This window comes from Pteropus medius, unplaced genomic scaffold, assembly GCF_902729225.1.
Source record: "Pteropus medius unplaced genomic scaffold, Ma_sr-lr_union100, whole genome shotgun sequence".
Classification (NCBI taxonomy): domain Eukaryota; kingdom Metazoa; phylum Chordata; class Mammalia; order Chiroptera; family Pteropodidae; genus Pteropus; species Pteropus medius.
Window position 1 is genome coordinate 3,890,431 of NW_024343732.1, and position 12,778 is coordinate 3,903,208.

Here is a 12,778-nt window from a genome sequence, read left to right on the forward strand (position 1 = left end):
CTCGTGCTGCTGCTGACCTGTACCAGGTGCTGTGTAAGGACGCCAACACCCCGACTGACTCCAGCCCCACTCCAGTGGGGCGATGAGCCTTTGCGTTCCCATTTTGTGATCAAGAGTCGATGGCCCTCTATCAAACCCAGAACAGTTATTTTACTCAGAGTACTGACTTCTGACTTTTAAGCTTCCCAGTCGTGTAATCCTCACATGCTGATCAATTTTGTGTTATTAAACTAGATGAAATCTATAACGTGGTCAGCGAAGTCTGGCACATGGTAGATGCTCAACTCGTAGTCATGACTTTATCATAGATTTTTTTATTATAAGCATTAAAAGACTTTTTATTCATTTTATTATAAGATTTATATTTCCTTGGAGCTTTTGACTTAGGTTCCTAGGGCTGGAAAGGGAAAGAACAGAAAATAATGATTTTTTTTTTTTTTTTTTTACTAGATGAAACATGGCTATGGCCTCACAGATTTTCTTCTAAGTATTTGGATGTTAGACCATGAGTGTGACGAGAAAGATGCCTTGATCACAGATAGAGATATGCTTATTGCTTTTTAAGGTCACTGTGGCTGATTCACACTCTGCCGTTGCCATCTCTCGCAAGGCATAGTGGTACCAATCTTTGGACATCCAGGAAAAACTTGACAAGCAGGCGTGATAAATCCAGAGAGAGGCAGGTGGGGGCAGGATCCCACAGAAACAACCTTAAGGGAACACTTCACGATGGTCTCGGGAGGTGAAGCAGACGATGATGTAGAAATCTGAAACCCAGTGAGAATAGATCAGGGACATGTCAAGGAAATCGAGAAGTCAAAGAAAGTCGAGCTCCAATCCCACCAACGGAAAGAGAGTCTTCTCTTTCTCAGAATTCTCCTGATACCATGTTGAAGGTCAAAACCAGCAAGTGTCCCCAGCAGAGACAAGGACACAGAGAAGGATCCATGAGTCTGACACAGCAACGTGAGATGACGTTTGATGGATATAAATCTGCCTTAGCAGGAAATGCACCATGTCTATGCTCTACCCCAGAAGGTGGAAACTTCTAGAACCTGTATGAACGAAATGGAGCCGATGGATCGACTGGGAGAGCAACCGTTCCTCCACCGCATATGCCTCAAAAAAAGACATAGTTCTAAGGTAAGGTTTGTGTGTACTACTGGATAGCTCACCTTTCTGACTGGAAGCAGCACCCAGGATGCACTCAGAAACATCATGGGATTTTTGAGGAAGTTAGAGACCAACTCTAGACGCGCCCTGACTCCATCTGGGTCAAGAGAAGAGACCTGGTGGGGGAGGGGTCCAAATAGAGTGAGAACCTCATTGCCGGTGGCATTTTGATGTGTGTTTCAGTAGAGGTGCCAGGAGCAGGACCTGGAGGTCCACGAAGGCTGCCTTCTCACTGCATCTCACCCAGACTACCCCTTGCCTGCTTGCTTGGATTCTGAAGTTCCACGTCGGTTCTCCCCGAGAGCCTGTGGTAGGCAGGCTTTTTGTTTGGAAAGGGAGACTCTATAACATATTAATAACACAAATAAAATAAGTTTTTGCAAGGGTTTGGAAAAAGCCATAAGGACAAATCCACAGAGACTTATTAAAGCAAAGATGAGGAGGATCCAGGTTAGATATTGGTCTCGTCGATATTGGTCTCAGTTAGATACTGAATGAACCAGTGGTCTCCAAGTCCGTTCCTCTCTATGTTTCTATAAGGCCACCTCACTGTTTAACTAAGGAAGACACACCCAGGGGAAATCCTCAATAAGCCAGGGCTCGGGAATTTAGTGAGGAGAAAATCAAATCCACCCGAAAGCGCCAGGAAAGACAGAGATGCTCTTCAAGTTTGATTGGGCATGTATTCTCTGCCTCCAGCCGACAGGTTTGCCTCCAAATTAATTAAAAAGTCAAATCTGACTGTCATCCCAATATCTGGTGAAGGGCAAGCTGTTCATAAAACACCTCACATTTGCATAATAATTTTACGCTTTTCCAAGTACTTTATCATCTATTGGCTCATCTGAACTTCGTGACAACTCTACAAAGTAGGCAGGGCAAGAACTGCTGGAGAGTCTGTAGATACCAGAACCAGGCTGCCTGAGTTCCATCCTCAGCCCTGCCGCCTCCCGGCCGGTGATTTTGGGCAAGGGGTCAACCTCTCTGTGCCTCTACTACCTCCTCTATAAAATGAGCACAGCGCAGTGCCTGCATTGCTGGCCTATTATAAGGAATGAATGAGTTGACATGTGTGAAACAGTCATAAAGCCTGGGAGAAAGTAAAATTGAAAAAAAATACTAGCTTTTAGTATCATTGTTCCTACTTTATAGCTATATCGTGGGTTTAGCAGGATGCTAGACCTTCAAGCAGACACAGAGAGAATGTTTTGCATCCCGAAAAGCTTTGCGTGCTGCAAAGGGATACGCACTGCAAGGAATAGCACCCCTTCTGTGCACCCCCAGGAGGAATGGGTCTGATGTGGCCACCCCGCTCTCAGGCATTCTGCACAGGACGAGAATATTCTGGGCCACGCCAGAAAGGAAACCCTTAGCTGTGCTTTTTCCCAAAGGCCTTTGAATCCTCCCACTCCTGCTAGGACCAGCCCAGCCTTCTGTAAAGGACAGTGGAGCAGAGGCTCACAGGTAACCTCTGCCCAGGATGGTGAGGTGTCTCCACAGACCCCGGAAAGATGCACCAGAATCCAGCAAACATTCTGAGAGGCAGACCCATCAACCAGGCCTCCCTGACAGCTAAAAAATTTTTCCAGCCCTGAGGTATGTCACAACTTGTCATGGATCAGTTTGATGTTTACAGTCCAGGATGAGGCACGGTGTTGATGTGAAACAAGACAGCTGCTGTGATGCCTAGAGCTTCCACTGAGCCCTGAGCCCAGGCTCTGGGGGGCAGGGGTGGTGCACGCTCGACCCTCTGAGTTTCCCTAAGTCTCCACCACATTATTTTTCAGAAAAAAAACAAAAACAAAAAAACACTGATAGGGAGACAGAGCATAAACTGGCAATGTCAAATTTTAACAAACCATTAAGTATAAATAGAGCCTCACAGGACAGCACCAGACTGAATCCCTGCACAGGACTAGGTGTTTGGGGCGGGGAGGAGCATGTGGCCTCTCATGCAGGACCCTCTTGGGGACAAGGGGCAAGGCGGATGGGCTCTGAGCCCCCCTCCCCTTTCTCCCTAGTGGCAGCACCGGTACCTGTTCAGTATGCTAAGGCTTTGCACCATGCTTCACTTGGAAAAGAGGTTCTGCAGCTCTAAGTATAGACATCAGTAAAGTGTGAACCTCCTGTACAATCCAGGGTGTCAGTATCCTGCCCAAGGTGGCCCAGCTAAGAAGGCAGTGTCATCTCCCCAATACTACCGGGCTGCCCTCCATGGGATCCCCTGGCCTTATTTACTTCACTACCAAATTTTTGTGCAGCAAACAAACTGGGCCAGCTACCAGAAAGACCAAAGGGTTTAGACTTCGTCCTTTTAAGTCCTTTTAAGGTCCACCAGGCGGCTGAGAAGGCGCAGATGGACAACAGGAACTGCTGTTGTGGCAGTAAGTGGTGACTGCCAGGGATGTGGGCCAGGCCCTGTGTACTCAGGTTTCCAGAAGAGGGAGGGACACGAGAGCTGGGCGGTCACAAAGGCTTCCAACAGGTGGTGGGGCTGGGACAGAACCTGCCAGACATGGAGGCATTAGAAAAGCATAACGCTGAGTGGACAGTGATGGCAGGAGGGGGTGGTGTCTAGGACAGAAGGTAAAGCCAAGATGGTCAAGTGTCTGGGAAGCAAGGCACAAATGATCTGGGAGCAGGTTTTCTGTGCAAGACCAGTGGAGTGGGGAAGAGAAGGGAAGAATCATTTCAGTCTATTCAAAGATTTCTATGACCAAAGGGAGACCGAAAGCAGGACAGCTGTGAGTGATGGAGATTGTACTGTATTGTCTCCAAGCTCTTTACCTGTGTCAACCTGGGATGGAGAGAAGGGAGTCAGGGAAGGGGAATAATCGGGATGCACGATGTGGTCTTACAGCAGAGTTTCAGCAATAACAAAATTCTGTCTGTCACTCTCCGCCCGCCAGTCCCCACCCTAGACGCACACAGCCTGAGGCAGGATGCCGAGCGAAGATCAGAGTAGAGCAGATGGGAGCATGGGCTGCGCCATCCACTTGGACGGCCCCAGGGGAATGCAGACGGAATGGAAGGAGGGAGAGGGGCCCCACCATGCCCAGTCAGGAAGCCCCTCCCCAACCCTTACATGGGCCCTCAGAAGTGGTGGCCCTGCCAGCGAGGTGCACTCAAGGGGAAAAGCAATCCGATCAAACCATCCAGAAATTGACAAGTCAAGCTATGAATTTCCTCTGTTCACTTTTGGGGCTTCAAGGAGGTGGAGCCTAAGTCACGGAGACACTGGTCACTGATAAAAACACAGGCAGAAACCCACAGAGACCGCACGACTTGCCCAGACTTAACGCCTGCACGCCTGAGGGCACCTCTGCCTTTGCTCCACTCACCCCCAATGCCTGTCACACGAACAGACACACACCAAGACACACACACAGTGGGAGAAGACGTCCACCGTCTGCCCCAGGCCTCACATGCACTTGGAGACGCTTCGATCCTGCCCCGGGTATCCAAGCCCCACATGACAAATGATGAGGGATAGGGATGCCAGATAAAATACAGGAGGACGCCCAGCTAAATTAGAATTTTGGATAGACAGCAAATAATTTTTTCTCACTGTAAGTATGTCCTAAATATTGCATGAGACATACTTATGCTACAAATAGTATTCATTGCTTCTCTGAAATTCCAATTTAACTGGGAATTGTGTATTTTTATTCGCCAAGTCTGGCAACCCCAGGAGGATGACAGGAGCAGGGGAGGGCAGGGAGGCAGCGAGAAACGAGAAACGTCAGGCCGTGGTTCATAAAGGCATGAGAATCAAAGAAGAGTGACTTCGTCAAACACTTCAGTCAGTTGCTATGCATCGAGGTAGATGAGCCAGGTAATAGTGTGGAGGTGTCACCCTCATGCGCACGTCTTCCCAGGATGATTCAGCGGGACACCATCGGGGACAGGAAGTGCTAAAAAAGGTGACAGTACGGTGGCCCCTTTTGACCGAAGGTGACCAAACTCACCTTCATATATTTGTTTTATCTTTATTTATTTATTTTTTTAGGTGAGGCAACCCTTGGTTGACCTCACAGATTGCAAGGACTTTGTCAGCTTACAATCCCTTATTTTTTATTTCTTTTTTACGCCTATAGCACCTGGTCTTCCTAGGTGGTCTCCCATCCAAGTACTAACCAGGCCCGACCCTGCTTAGCTTCCGAGATCAGACGGGGTCGGGCTTGTTCAAGGTGGCATGGCTGCAGACTGTTTGGTTTATCTTAATACTCAACATATTACTATGTAAATCACTTAATACTCAAAATGCTCCACAAAATGGTATTGCAGTTTCTATTCTACAGAGGTTCAGAAAAGTTAAGTGGTTGGCCCAAAGTCATGTCACTTTACATGAGCTCCAGGATGGTAAACCAGGCCTGACCAGACCCCAAACCTGTCTCTTCTCCACCACTCCATTGCCAAGCACCCCATAACCCAGAGCTTCCTCCCGGACCCTCCTCAGCACTGTGTAATAGAACTTTCTATGATGATGGGAATGCTCTGTGGCAGCCTCTCCAATGCAATGGCCACCAGCCCCACATAACAACCGAGCACTTGAAGTGAGGGTGGCTGATGGGACTGAAAACCAAAATCTTTATGTAATTTTCATTTCATTTCTATCTCAGGGGGTCCTCGAGGCCTGGATCCTGCATTTCCTGGATACGGCAATGGTTCTGAGACACACAAATTACTCGGAGTGACAGGAGCCCTTGGAAACCCTTGCCATCCACATCCTCATTTCCAAGATGGAGAATCTGAGGGTCAGAGAGGCCAAGGGAGCCAGAGGCCTTATTATTGATTTAACGTCAGAGCTAGTACTGGAGAGGAGGGCCGAGGACAATAAAGGCGAAACTCCAGGGTCCCCAGCACACACTGGCTGGAGCCCCACCTCGGAACACTCACTGTTTATAAAAAGGCACCTGGAAAGAGCTGTGTCCCAGAAACCGGCAGAAATAGTCTATCTGATTAATGCAAGAAATTCGAGAGACAAAGGAAAAAAAGGCAAGAATAGCACAAAACCTTGCCGAGTGCGTTCCCCCCATTACCTTGGAAATATAATTACAACGACCCTTAATATCTACACAGCCAAGTAATTATAGCTGGCTCATGGCTTCCCACTGCAATCGGATATTAACTTTTTATTATACCCTCTGAGTGCATTGTGGAGAGACAACCACAGCTTTGGTGAACCCTGGGGTCCTACTCAGAAGGTCAGCAACCCCAATGACCCCCCAGCAAGGGCAGTCCAACCTGGTCAATCCTCCATCCCCCTAGGAGTACCACATTCCCTGCATCCTGCGTAGTAAGAGCATCCTGCGTAGTAAGAGCATCCAGCGGAGAGCCCAGGGGGGTAAAACGTAGCCCAGTCTTATTTGCTCAGCTCTGCACCACAAAATAGGTCTGTCTCGAATTCAGAGGCTCCAGCTCCCATTGCAGACACTCCCCAAGGTCTGGGAGCAGGCAGGCTCCCAGCTCTCAGCCTGATGGAGGACGGACTGTTTTTGAAAGTGACTGGGGTATAAAGGAAAGACCTACACTTCAGTCCTGGTTTTGTCAATTGGGCAGTCACATCCCCTCTCTGAGGTTCAGTTTCTTTAGCCATAAAATTATAAACATGATACCTGCTCTGCCATCCTCACAGTGATGTTACACAAATCAAATGAGGTTGTGTCTTTAAAAGTACTTTCAATTTATTTACACCCCACATGGCAATCAGTCTTTATTAATTATTTGTCCAGCCCTTACCTGTAGGGATCTCTGAGAGGCTGAGCTGCTCATGCCCCTGGCCCCTCAACTCGCTAGGCGTTCACAGGCTATCATGCACTGGTTCTCAGCACACTGCAGATCTGCAAATCCCATGCGTCCCGTGGAACTCTCTGAACCACCGCGACTGGGGAAAATGTACATTTATATGTTAATTCTTTAGACTTTGGAAGTGGTCGTGCATACATTGTCTCATTTGAACTTCCAACCGTCCTGCGATTTGTAGGAAAGACACTGTCCTCACCGTGCAGACAAGGAGACGAACTCCAAAGAGCAAAATGACTACTTAAATTGCACACATTTGAGTTGATACATCTGTAAGAGACACAGCTGGAAGTGGACTTCATCTCCCCAACTGTGGTATTCGTGAGATCTCGGGTCCAGTAGACACTCAGGCATCACATGCTTGTTGAATAACAAAAAGAATGAATGAGTGGACAAACAGAGGAACATCTCACAGCCTGGGTTCCCACGGCAGGAAGCACTGGCACCTTTAGAGACTCACTGAACAAGTCAAGGTGAGCCTGAACTTCCAAATGCCTGCCCAGCCTGTCACCACAGACATGAGCAGTTTTATTTGTCTCACAGATGGGAAAACTCAAATTCAGAGAGGCAAAACGAATGGCCCCGTTTGAATAGTGAATTAGTGGGCAGAGCAGGCTTCGGGGCACCAACCCTGCAGCCTCAGTTTGGTGCCTCCTTAAAGAGTCCCCAACTCTGGATTTAAAAAATAGTGTTTCTATACTCCTGAGCAGGATGAGGATTGCCCAGCAAAAATATTGTAGAACTCCCAGCTGATCATATTAAAATCTACCGACGGGGGGCCGGTGGGGAAGGGAAGGTATAAAAACAATCCCAGATCAGAGCATGGGTCATGTATTTTCCCTAGAGGACCTGGGATAGAGGTGGTTTTAATTAACTGTGCATTTCTTTTAAGCTTAGCAGGCAAGTTATCGTACATCAAATAAATACCGGTTGGGTATTAAGAACACATTTACTTCTGACTTAACAACTACAGCAGGTTATAGATACAGATTTCCGTTAAACCACAGTCTGGTACATTTGTTTGGAATAATCAATTGTTCTTTACTCAAGATATAATAATTGCCTTATCGAATCGGGAGAAGCTCTTCTCTTGGTAATTTATGGCAAACAAATTTCTCCATTTAGTCACTATGTCCCCTTCTCTTGAAGGAGAAAAAAGAGGAGTAAGGAAGATATTCTGGAAGGCAGATCTTGAGTTAAGGAAACAAATTTGGCCTGTTAAAGATTCACTGCAGCTTCCCGTCTAGGAGATCTGGATTCTGAACCAGGCAGGGATGCCCAGAGAACTAAGTCCAAATAAAAAATAATTGTTTAGTATAAGTATTTCCCATGCAGTGTTTAAGACATACTTATGCTAAATAAGTATTTATGGTTTCTCTGAAATTTACACCTGACTGGGGGTCCTGTTTTGTTTGATTTTGCTCAATGCTCAGTCTGTCACCCCTAGTCCTGATGGGCCATGAATACACAGAGCAACGTGTAGGCAGTCACTGGGGGCAAAATCTCACCCACGCTCTCACTGGTTCTCCACCTGTGAGTGACCTAAAGTGGGTGAAGTGAACTGGACAACCTGCAACCTTCACACCAGGAGTGGGAAGATGCCCCCAGCTCCTCTACTCAGCAGTGGCTTCCACCTCCTGTGCCCTCACTTTCTCTCCTGCTCCATCTCCACTGGGGCTCACAGATCACATGGTCAGAGAGCCATGAGGCCCCCCTCCATCTAACAGTTGAGGATACCGAGGCTCAGGGAAGCATAGTGAGTTGAGCAAGGTCACAGAGCCAGTTGGTGGCAGAGCATGGTGTTATGATAATCATTCATCATCAGCATCATCATCGTCATCATGATTAACTGGTACTTATTGAGTAGTAATTATGTATCCAGACCTTTGCTCAGAAAATCTTCACAGTAACCCTATGAAAAAGATATTTTCTTTTTTCTAGTTTTTATAATTGGGGTCACAGTCTCGAGTCAGAATCCACAAATTTTCTCTGTGACGCCCCATTACTTTTTCTATTTTGACTTGTTTTCTCTCTTTTTTAGCTCTTGTATCCTCATCTATAGTATCAAACACTAAAGCCCAACACTGAACCAGGAACTCTGGTGGACACATAGGAAATAAGACAAATGAGAAAGAAAAAGAAGAGGCACTCTGTAGGGGGAACAGTACAGACCATGGAGACCCATTGCCAGGATGTGACTCTTAAAAACACCACTCGCATTCTGGCAAGCATGGCCAAATCATGTGACCCTTCAGTGTCTCCCTTCTCACAACTGTACAACGGGATGACACTGGTCCTTATCCATAGTGCCTGGAACATGGTAAGCACCGTATATTTATTCTTACTGTTAAAAACCTGATAATTGAGCAAGTAGCAGAGATGACAGAGCCAGAGCACAGAGCTAGGTTATGCTTCGTGGATAACAAGCACCTTGCCTGCCTCTGCTTCTCTTGACACCATTGGGGAAATGGTCTAGGCCAGCAAGAGATACTCCCACACACACATTTTCCAGTAAACCTCAAATCCCATGTTAATGTAACTTTTGTCAATTACTATGACAATTAAGTTCTAAGATTTTTAATAGAGTTCCTTTTTCAAGTATTTTCTTACATTATGAACATAAATCATATAAAAGTATTAACAAGTTCAACATGTATGAATTCAGATGACTTCTTCCAGCCTGTCTTCTCCAACAGTAAGAACCCCACCAAACTGTTGTCAGATAGTACTCCCCATTACCCCATCACCAAAAAGTTAAAAAATATGATGGCCACACATGTACATAACCATAGTGTTACATACAAAGATACTAAGTCATATCAAAATGTAAAGTCCTGTTAGGTCTGACATTAAATCGTGGTAACTGAAATAAATGGCTTGGTATGTATTTATTTAGTTAGTTACATCAGACTTTGTTCCAAAATGATCGAAAGAGAGCTTCCAGACATACACGAAGTACAGGATGTACATAAATGGCTATCATAAAAATAATTTGAGTTTCCGAATATATTATTACAAATAAGTAGAAAATCTTAAGATCAATAATCTTAGAAAAAATTAAAAATAAAATAAAACTGTCAAATAACTAACAAGCTATCAAAATGGTTCCACGATGAGATGGCTTTAACAGTGAATTCAATTAGTCTTTCAAGGAGTAAATAATTTCCATGTTAAAAAAAAAAAAAAGTTGATCTAGAGCATAGGCAAAGACTAAAAGCTAACTGAGTCATTTTATAAAGTTGGCTTATGCCTTATACCAAAAATTAAAAAAATAGTTGCCAAAATAGGAAACTGTAAACGAATTTCACTTATGAATATAGATACTAAATCCGTAAGGAGAGTACTAGCATGGGGTATTAAATAATAAATTAAAAGAATGACCAACTATTACCAACAATGATTCATCTAGGAAGGTCAGGACAGATTATTAATAGGACTTCTATTAATATAAAATGTCACATCAATAGATTCAATTAGAAAAGCTTAAAAATCTCAATGGCTGTCTAAAAGTTATTCAATAAGATTGTTAGAAAAATAGAAATGAAAGGGAATCTCCTTAATATAATAAATGCTATCAGTGATCTGTTACCACAATAATATTATGTAACAAGTCATCTCCAAACTCAGTGATTTAAAACCACCAGAATTTATTTAGCTCATATGTCTAAAGTCCAACTGAGTGGTTCTTCTGGTCTTGGCTGGGCTCACTTTCATCGAAGAGTTGACTGGCGTTCGCGTCATCGAGTGTGGGCTCAACGGGGATGACCGGTACCGCTCGGCTCTGCTCCATGGGTCTCATCTTCCAGCAGGGTACCTCAAGCATATCTTTTTCATGGATAGAAAATGACTTGTTACATAATATTATTATGTAACAGTGATCAATCTCACTTTTAAAATCTCTATGTGCTTACATTTGCTAACATCCCATTGGCCAAGTCATATAGCCAAGTTCAGAGTCAGGATAGAAAAACACTCCAGAGTTACACAGCAAAGGTCGTAGCTACAGGAAAGAATCAAGGCCATTTGTCAGTCCACAGATTTAGGTTTCCCAGAATATCAGCTCTACTGAATTATTATATCAGCTCTACATTAAAAATTTTATTTTTGCGTAAAAAATATTCCATGATCAGATAAGTTTGAGATGTGTCGGGTGCAGTAATAAATAATGTTAAACAGGTGTTTAAACAATGGTACTCTTCAAATTTTCATGAATGTGTCATGAGACACCATTTCCAAGTGAAGATCACAGCCTTTCTCAAACCAGTTTGAACATAGAACCCCTTTGTTCTTCACAGAGCATCTGTAGGATCAAGCTTATAAAACACACTTTGGGAAAAGAAGATTAAAAATTTTAAGTGGGATTCACATAGCAAAACAAAAAACACATAAATTAAAAACATAATAATAATACACCCAGAAATGATTCTAATAATAAATGTGTAGGTTTATATAAATAAAACTACAAAACTATTCCCTGAGATATATAAAATAAAGATTTAATTAAATAGAGACACACCATCATTCCGGAAGAAAAGAATCAATATTATAAAGAAGGCAATTCTTTATAAATTGATTTATAGATTTAACATAACTCCAAAAAAAATCTTAATGAAATAATAATAACTAAGTGTTGGTAAGAATACAGTGGAAACAGACATTTTTATACTGCCGGTGGGAGTTTAAATTGGTACAACCTTTCTAAAAAGCAATATAAAGTCTTAAAATTACACAGCCCTGTTGACCCAGATTTAGTAATATACCCTAAAGAAATGAAATGTAAAAAAAAAGTATTTGTATGGATTTTTATTATAATACTGTTTAAAAGAAACAAAATATTGGTAATAACCTAAATGCCCAACAATAGGGGAATCACTAAATAGATTTTCGGGTTTTTATAGCAATAAAAATTACACAAGGTTAAAATTCATGATTTAAAAATCTAATCAGATATAGAAATGCTTAACTTGTTGAGGGGAGAAAGCAGAATATTGAGATATATTACAATATGATCCCAACCGTATTATCTGTTTTCACATAGAATGAAAACCATGAGAAAATAAAACAAAATACTAATATTTCTGAACTTCATTTATTTGAATTTTCAATATTTCCTAATTTGTATATATAAACAAATTAGGAAATATAGAAATATTATAGTATATTTATATTTTTAAAAACTATGTCAGTAAATATTATAAGGATGAGAAAAATTGTTAAGATTATCTTTAAAAAGGTGAGATCGGCCAAGATAATGTTGCAAAAGGAAAGTTATGGTGGGGGATGCATAAGAGGCAGGACTTATCCTACTAACATGGAAATAAATAAACGATAAAGTACAACGGTAATGGTTCGAGTTGACATACCGGTGAGCAAAAGTCCCCCAAACAGGCTATAAATATCAAAGGATTTAATAAATGATAACCTAATAGGAAGTACTACTCAATAAATGGAATTGGGAACATTGACCATTTAGGAGAAGAAATGCTCAACAAACACAAAATAAATTTTAAAAGGCTTAAAGAGCTAAATTTAAAACAATGAAATTATTAAAATATAGAATAACAATATAAATGCCCAACTAAACTTAGAAAGGGTAAAATTTTTTAAAGCATAATCCATGGAATATATTATCAAAGAAAAGAGTGACTGAGTGTACTAGTTAATCATTAAGAAATTCTCAACTTCAAGATGATCAAATAGAAAATTAGAAAGCATCAAAATCTGGAGAAAGTATTTTCAGCAAATAGAACCAACAAAGGTCTTACGTACATGAAGGGCCCCTACAGATCCTCATCAATGG

At 42.9% G+C, this 12,778-nt stretch overlaps 1 pseudogene; it reads right to left on the minus strand.

The window, feature by feature from the left end:
- Window positions 1–5,261: 5,261 nt before the first annotated feature.
- Window positions 5,262–5,380, minus strand: LOC120606659 (uncharacterized; annotated as a pseudogene).
- Window positions 5,381–12,778: the final 7,398 nt, after the last annotated feature.